Genomic DNA, 9,466 nt, shown 5'->3' on the forward strand with positions numbered 1-9,466 from the left:
GTTATAAAGCATTCAATTGTAATTATCTTTGTAGCTATATTTTTGTACGAATGGGAAAATATGTAAATATAATTGTTGTAAAAATATTTTTGCAAACATTTTGCGACATTTTGTTCGAGTGTGCGGCTACGCTGGTTAATCTACAAGAATCGTGTATCTAGAATCTTAATTGCGACACAAGAGATTTGCTTGGGCGCACTTGTCCCTAAACTTCCTTGAAAGCACGGCGTGCAGAACGCGTTACGAACGTGGGAATCGTTTTCAAGGTGCACGACGCCGTGAAACAATCCTGTGTCCGTAACATCTCAGTGTTTACTCCGCCGGAAAATCAATATTATTCATAAGACTGCGCCTATGCGATCGCGATTCTGATAAAATTTAAAAGAAAAAGTATGCCCATTGGCGCCTTCGGAATAAATAAGTAATGATCGAAATTCCATTTCTTCTTAGTATTCTTCCGCTTCTTGCATTTTGCATCCTCTTAACAAAAATCTCTTAGTAAACAAGCCTACACTCGAGATTGTCGTAAATTGAGCACTTCGAAATGCACTCGTGCGCAAATACGTATTCCGCCGTTATGCATTTCTTTTACGCACTTTAGAGAGGTGTTTTATCGTATGTGAGAACTCCGCTGCCAAGTGGAGCTATGCTCAAGGCGATCGTACATCGGAAGAAGAAGCTCTAAATGCAACGAAGAAAGAAATACGCTAGGAACGGTAGTAATAGTTGGCATTAGCATGTTGCGCTCCGCTGAGCCTACTCGACGCTCTGCTGCGGCTTTTTCCTTCAGAAAAGTCGCGCCATAAACGAGTCTTATTACTTACGCATGCACGCGGATACGTGCAAAACGGAATTATCGACGGTGCGTTTTCGTGAAACATGCGGAAGTGATCGTTACGTGTTCAGCTAAGCGGACACGTAACGATCGTACGCGATGCTCGACTTCGTGTACACCGTAACGGCGACTGGCTTTTAATTTTTGAACAAAGAAAAAAAGAGATAGAGGGAGAAAGAGAGGGAAAGAGAGGGAGAGAGAGAGAGAGAGAGAGAGAGAGAGAGAGAGAGAGAGAGAGATCATGCGGCGATTTTAACGAAGCTTTCGTAATTACGGTGGGCATTGTTCGCAGGATCGACCAGAGGAATACAATGGGCAAGTTAGCGTGACCCGTGACGACCGTACGGTATCCATCGATGTTGTGAAAAATGAGAATACGTCAGTTCCGCCACAAAGTCGTCGAAAAAGAAAGTTGTGGTTTTCCAGACTGAGTTATATCGGAATAATGCAATGAGAGAAAGAGAAAGAGAGAAAATTGAAGAGATCAAATGCAATCGTTGCATAATTCTCAATTAACGCAGATTGGAGTAATAGAGAATTACTGGAAACTTATTATCATGGACATGAATTATAGTAATTGTATTTTCTTCAACATATTTTGTGAAATATTATGAGATATTCCTCGTTTTTTTTTCTAGTTTTCTAATCGTACATTTTTATACATGACCTTATACTGTGTTCTATACGCGTGATAAAACGTTGCGAGTAATACATCTTTGTTCCCCGTCGCTAAATTGTTTAACGAGCTTGGCCGTAATAAATCATGTACCGTCATTCCTGCATTCTGCACTGCGCGGACCTAACTCTTCCATCTTCCCCTCCTCGCAGTCGCTTATGCCATGCGATTAGACATTGGATGAAAAAAAAATTGGCAGAATGAAAAGAGGACAAGAGAAAAATAGTCGAAAGCCGTGAACCAGCGATGGGAGATGCGCTCGTGACCCATGACGGCCTCCGCACATCGCGGAAAAGATGTATATCCATTCCGACACGGCAAAAGACATGGCGGCAGATAGGAGGGGCGAAAGGGGGTTGACTGATGTTTCCCTATGCTGCGTATGCTACCTCCATTACTTCGATATTATTATACCTGTTGCTTTATATCTCACGGCACCATCTTTGTTTTACATCCGGTGCACCGTTGCGCGGCTGCATATCGTATGATGCAGGGAGTTCTGCTTTATCAGTTTTCCTCTTTTTTTTTTAATTTTATTTTGATGACGATTCCTTTTGCATGCATATGCTCGTGAAGGTTGCAACGCCGGATGCCGTTAATTGCGATGATATTATTATTATATGTTCCATAGGGAATCTCTTTGGGATCTATTTTTTCCTCGTATAATTTGCGTAATATAATCACTTCGTAACGGTGGTCACACGTACACGCAAAATGCTGTGTATAATAAACTTTTTCGTTTTTTAGTGAAAACGAAATTAATAATTTATATGAAATTGAGTTGTAACGTGAATCGTGAAATATAATTTAGTTGAGATATTTTTAAAAACGGCGCCATCAATATTTATTTATAAAACTGCTCGACAATCTTGTTTAGGAGCCTACCAATATTTACATGTGCACGTGCTCCTCTCGAGGGATTGGCCAAGGATCGCAAAGTGGATTCCACTTGCTTTGGGAGCACACTTGTCCCTTTTACATCTCTCGAGGAACTTTATCTTGTCGCTTTATCTTTCCTAGGAAATTCGAGAGTGACTTAACACTGTTGTATGATTTCATCAATTTGGTTGTGAATTTAGGTTTTAAAGATCATTACAAAATGAGTAATTATATTAACAACTTGTTAATTTTGAAACAATTATGCATTATATATTTATTCCAAAGACTCATAAAATATTCATTATAGTTGGTAATTAATAAAATAGTACCTAAATGAAATACACGCAAGTGCTGAAAATTGAACTTTTGAATTTATTTTACATTTTTGAAGTTAAATTTACTATTTATGCTCATATTCTCACATTTATGTGTGACATTTCTTTTTATCTTGAGATTTTCATAAATTTTCATAAATTTATTGTATTTTTTTTGTAGTCACGAAACATTCTTGAATCCAAAAATAAGAGGTATTGTCTCTACAGTACTATGACAGATTTATTCGTTTTAATTAAATATATTGTTCGAGATTGAAAAATATACTCGGCGAGGAATTTATGGAAATATCAATACGTAGAATTTCAGCGTGCTTACCGTCACGTTTGTATGCCGCTGGATACGCTTGAATGGATTGGAAACAAGAGCAAGAACGACTTCCTGCCGACTGTAAATATCAGATTGATAAATCTACATGGAAGTGCGGATGACTGTGCATACAAATCGTCAGCTATTGGTCTTGTGGCATAACATGGTTGGTACGCTCAAAACGAGATAACGCACAGGAAAATAAGCATGACTTTGAAAGATCGAAGATATTGTTTCATGGTAATTTAATTAGATTTACATCTCGTCATTTTTATGAAAAACTTACACGATTAATCATAATATATATGCACACGTTATGCATTTATGTATACAATGAGAGAGACATTGTTCGAGTTATTTGATCAGTTAGAAATTATCGAAAAAATTTAAGAAAAAAAATGAGATACTGCAACAAAGATAACGACGTTAAATTATCGACGTAAGGATTGGAATTCTTTTTGCTGTCTCTTTTCTCATGCACTGATACGGATGGAACGAATTTCTTACGTACGTGGCTTCGCACATCTGTCGTTCATGGGGTCGTATCGGTGCCTCTAATCTGTTCATTAGTCCTAATATACAGAGCAGCTACACGTACCCTCCATCAGATATTACTCACCGTGTCACTCAGCTTCGGTTTTACGACCTCGAAAATGAACCACTCGTTTTAAATCATTTTAAATCATTTAATCAGTGGCGGCTACATCTATTTTATTTTTTTAATCATGATAAAAAAATTGTTTGATGTTATTGCGATAAACGTCTGATACTTAAATAAATTTTGAGTTTATCCGTTATATATCTGATGTATGATTATTTCGAAGAGAAGATTAAAAGTCAAATATTTATCTTGATTTCTTTTGTTTTTCTTGGTTAATTATATATTGAATATAATGATTACGGGTTGTCTTGTACGTGGTTAAGAATTAATTTGCTTCCGTCGATTAATTGTATCATGTCGATGGTAAAGAAAATAATATGTCTGACGAAAAACTCAGTTACCGGAAAAAATCGAGTAATTCAGCAGAGATAGATAGTAATTAAGCGGAAAGCATGATTCCGAATAATTTCTATCCGCTCGATGACGATAACAGGTCGAGAGAGACCAATTCAGTCGCGAGCATATCTACGGGTCCGCTGCCAATCGTCTGTACATAATTGGATATAGAATCGTGCAGCCTTTACTCGCATATGCTATTCCCTCCGCGACGTGCCCTCGTCCTGGGTTAGGAATGTAATTAGTCAGACGGGCACCGGCACAATCTTGGCCGCCGATCGGTAAGTCCCTTCGTTACTGGTGATGCCTGTACGATGCCCTCGAGAATCCCGAGATTGCCCCGCGTATGAGATCGAGTGATTACCAGTCGTAAATACGCGCGCGATAATTAAAATTACTTACTGATTGCCTCGTCGAATTGCGCTTATGCGAGATGTTTCATTCTAGCAGGTGGCGATCGTCGGAAAGTGAAACGCCGCCACTGCTTCTTATCACCTGAGCCTCGTATTTTGTCGTCAGTGAAAATTTCTCGCTGTAGCAAAATATCACATACCATTATTTTTATATAGCAAGGGAATCTAAAGTGCTGTCGTTTACGACGGAGCTATCTACCTTGTAGGCATTGAGGGAAAAGTTGAGAATAACATATCTACTACTGCCGACTTTTCTTCCCACATGCAATGAATATGTAGTATTTATTCTGTGTTTTACATCGGAATTATCTTTGCTTATTAAAATCAAAGATTAAGGTAAAATGCAATTTTTTTTTAATTGCTCCGAATAGAAGCTTTTTTTTCTGTTCCTCTGAAAATTATGAAAATGTTACATTTAATTATTATGTACATCAGCTATAAATTATTTATTTCTTGAAGATATATTATTTGAGAAAAGTTGTAAGCTCTGGCATGTAATTGAAAAGAAAAGTTTGAGAAATGGGTTTGCTCGAAAGGGACGTGCGATGATACACAGCGGGGGATGCAGACAGGATTAGGGGAGACTGAGTGGGGACAGTTGTAATTTGTATGTTGTAACAATGCGTACATCTTTTAAATGATAAGAAATAAGATGATCATATGAAGAACAAAAATAGTCGATATCGAGTCCTGCGTTTGCCTCATGTCATCAATCGCTTTTACATGCGCCGCATGTAAAAGAAATTATATGTAGGGTGCTCAGATAAGCCATGTAAGTGTAAATTTACGATGTTATACTTTTTTGCATGCATCTTTTTACACTTTTTAAGTCGAAATTTAAATTAACTATGTTATCGAGTTGGATTTCAAACTTTTATGTGCAAAACTGAATATTACGAATAGCGGGCAATATATATAAAATATTCCATATGCCTTGAATAATTATTTAGCGAGTTATCCATACTATTTCTGTAAATTTGAGATACCTTGTGTAGATCAGAAATTCTATCTTGTACTTTTTGTTATCGCACAAGTTCAACTTTCAAAAGTTAAATATCAAATGATAACGTACACTGAAGAGAACATTTAGATAGGAGACGAGTAAGTAAATTCTGAATAATTTAAACAAATATATTACTATTGGCAAAGATATTCTTGATAGGATAGCACATCAACACGTAGTCTTGAAAATTTCATGTCATGATTGCGATGTGTCCTATACAGACCAGAAAGAAAATTAAAAACGAGGATATCTGAACATATTAATGATATTAATAAAAGAACGGCTTTTCCTCTGTAATTTCAAACCATCGGATTACAAAATCATAATTTTAACTGGAATGAGGTTAAAATTCTTGACAACGAACCGTTGTGTAACATAAAAAATTGATCTCGGAGATCTTTATTAAGAGACAAAAAATGCATTGAATAAGCAGAGCGATATGGAATCGCTGCCTGAAGCCTATAATTCAATCCTACAACTACTTTTCATCTCCTAATACTCTCTCTCATTCCACTTCCTTCACTTGTTTTCTACCAAATGTTCTCTTCGGTGTATGTTACCAATAACTTTTGAAAGTTGAACTTGTGCGATAACAAAAAGTACAAGATAGAATTTCTGATTTATACAAGGCATTTCAAATTTATAAAAATTGTATGGATAATTGTATGGATATTATATATAAATAATTATTCAAGATATGGAATACTTTATATATTTTGCCCGCTATTCATAATATTCAATTTTGCACATAAAAATTTGAAATCCAACATATTAGAACACAGTTAGTTTAAGTTTAACATTTTAAATTGTATAATTATTTCTTAATTTTATACTAGCGTTCAGTTTAAATCACACTTCAAATAAACAGCCACATCGACTTAAAAGGTATAAAAAGATGGTGGTAACTGATTTTTAATTGTTGATTCATTGCGATTGTTATCTAAAAAACAACATTTGAATACTGCATGGGCTATCAAGGGATACATTATGGTGACTGGATTACAATCGACGATGCGAGAGGTAGATTATGTAGGTGTTAGATTAAGATATTATATCAATTGTAATTTAAAATTAAAGAATTTAAAATGTAGCTTTTAGAAATGTTCTTTTTAGCATTATATTTTAAGTATTAACATTAAAAATGAACCTAAATGTATTGGTCGAAACATGTGATATTTGCGTATAAAAACTAAAAATATTAGATCAACTTGCTGTTTGCGCTCTTGACGCTTTTAGAAATATTTTAAATTGACGACTATTCAGATTAGGAAATCTGTCACAGCCACAAAATACTTGCGACGCACGCGCTGAGGTGACACATTTTCATATGCTCTGTGGCCACGAATGCTAGATATTATTCACTGCTTTACAAATTCATTGCTTTAAAAACAATTTATCTGTTCTAAAATACGAGTTTACTGTTTTAAAAACACAAATTCACTGCTTTTTAATAGTAAATTTACTAATTTAAAAACAAAAATAATATAAGAAGATAATTCCTATTTTTGAACAGATAATTTATTTTTAACGCACTGAATTTGTATTTTTAAAGTAGTGAATATATATTTTAGAACAGATAATTTGTTTTTAGAACATGTTACAATTTTATCTAACTCTGTTTCATTTTGCCCCAAATCGGAGCAAGTACTTCAGATTTTGATATTTTATTCATAAACAGCCTAAAATTACATCTTTTTAATAATATTTAATATAAATATCAATGAATATAAATAGTATCAAAAAATAGAGCTAAATATTTGCATCATAATGCATTAAAAGAAACTAAACATACTTATGTATATTTCTTTATTTATGCTAATGTTTTTCTAAAAATTGTTACAACCGTCCCCAGTCTCTACTATGTTAAACATCATTTCATGAGGAATCGTCGGTAGGTACCGATTTTGTCGTCCTCTTTAACTTTGCGCACGTTCCTCCTGTAACAATAAGAACGGGTTCGCGAGCGATCTCAGAATTCTCGCGTCCCGGGTCGCGCCGGTGGCTTCTCTCGTGACTCTGCACGCTCGCAACACGATGTTGTATTATTCAAATGGACTTGAAAGAAAGAAATAAAGAATAAGCTTCCTTCTTGTAAAAGCGTTCCGATACTATCTCGGCTACTACTATCGCGCGTGTATATCTAATATGTCAGTGAGGTTCCATCTGTTCCTCTTCTTTTTAGTCTTATCTGTTGCTCGATACCTTCATAAAACGAATGATATCGTATACAGGAAAGAGAAAAAAAAGAAGAGGAGAACAGAAAGGATAGTTTTTTAACATGAGGCAATTTTAGGTAACACTTTTCGAGTAAAGTATTTCTGTTATTGGTATGAAATCTGTGAGTAAAAGCTACTAGAAGTGAGGATTTTATGATACTTGTTGATAGTAAATATCTTGTCCGAAAGAGAGAAAAGGTTTTCATTTAATAAATTAATTCGAATTAATATTGAAGAAGCTGTCTCATATCAGAATAACATTATATCTACTATAATATTTTCTCTTCTTACAGTCTGCTTAAAATTAATTATAACTTGCAAACTGTTGAGTATTGACGAGATTAAAAATTTTACTGTATAAAATATTGATATTATAGGAGAGATTATTCGATGTGAATTTTTGTTATTGAAATGAGATCAGTGATCCTAGGACGTATTCAGAGAATATTATCAATCGGAATCATGGTAGGGAACAATATCGGGATGAACGAGCCACGCAAATATCATAGTGATGTGCAAATCGTAGCGACGCGCAAATCGCAGTGAGGCGCGGTCAGGCGCGATATTATTATCGTAGCAATTTCTGCCATGTCATTCGGCCCAGTAGGCTTTTACTAGCCATCTTATTACTTGCACAGCGGAGCGAAATTATAGATCCTCCAAAGTGCAAGAGGGCGATTATACCATTATATGTGCGCGCGTTCTCTTCTTGGGTGTAGGTATGCAATACATACATGGATAACGGTAACGCCGATCGTCTTGTCAGCTGACCTTAGGGATATACGTGCGATATGTCCGTGGCCGTTTTGCTGCCATCCGTGCTCCACCACGCCCAGTCAGAGGAAAGGAGCACGCCAGCATCATGTTCCGTGTCAAGATAACATCGATGTAGATGTATCTCAAATAGTTGCGGATGCACACTTTTTCCGGCTCAATATATAGTATATGGATCTATTATTTTGGATCTATTAAAAATAAGATGACTAGAATTTAGCTGAAACGTATGTTGCATGAAATATATTCGTAATACGTTAAATGTAATTACTAGACGTTGGAAGGTCTGTTAATTATTTAAACGCAACACTTACAGTGCCGTTTCCTAATTGCTCACTTTAACTTTTTATTAAATTACTATTAAAAATAAGACTAATCGGATAAGTATAAAAATATTTAATTATTGGACATTTAATTACTGAATATCCCTGTAAAAGAGTTAATAACAAATGATACATCTCTTAAATTGATTTGACTTTTTCGCAAGAACACTGAATCTAAACATTTGTATGAAATTAAGCATATCTTGATTAATCGCAAGCAAAACTGAATCTGCGCGTAAACCTTTAGAGCTGTCGACAATCACACTTGATATTTTTTATGCGCTTAAGTAAATAAATTTAGCGTATAATTTTGCATCGCGAGATAACATTTTCTCCGTAATTAAATCGTTTCTTTTATGCAGAGTAAGTCAACATAAGTGCCGACGATCTTCGCAGAAGACGAAAACTTGTGATAGTTTTATCGGTAACGCGTTGCGTACAATGCATATTGTACGGCCGTTGGTTCGTGGACCACGCTCGTGTACCACACCTTCGTCAAGGAAAGGCGCACCGCATGATTCTACGGTTCTATACCGGTATTGAGATAGTATCGGCCAGCATAGATTGCGCTTAGGCCGCCTAGGAGTCCGGCTTTAATAGCCTGCAGCCACGGTAATCGGCCAGAAATCACTCGTACCTCAACTCGCATATATATATATATATATATGTGTGTGTGTGTGTGTGTGTGTGTGTGTGTGTGTGTGTGTG

General features: G+C 35.7%; 1 protein-coding gene across 1 annotated transcript in view; it reads left to right on the plus strand.

Moving 5' to 3' along the window:
- LOC108695124 (fringe glycosyltransferase) overlaps window positions 1-9,466 on the plus strand; it is a 118,672-nt gene that overhangs the window by 71,826 nt on the left and 37,380 nt on the right. The gene's annotated exons all lie outside the window — the stretch shown is intronic.

The sequence above is a fragment of the Atta colombica genome, unplaced genomic scaffold, assembly GCF_001594045.1.
Source record: "Atta colombica isolate Treedump-2 unplaced genomic scaffold, Acol1.0 scaffold126, whole genome shotgun sequence".
Taxonomy (NCBI): Eukaryota; Metazoa; Arthropoda; class Insecta; order Hymenoptera; family Formicidae; genus Atta; species Atta colombica.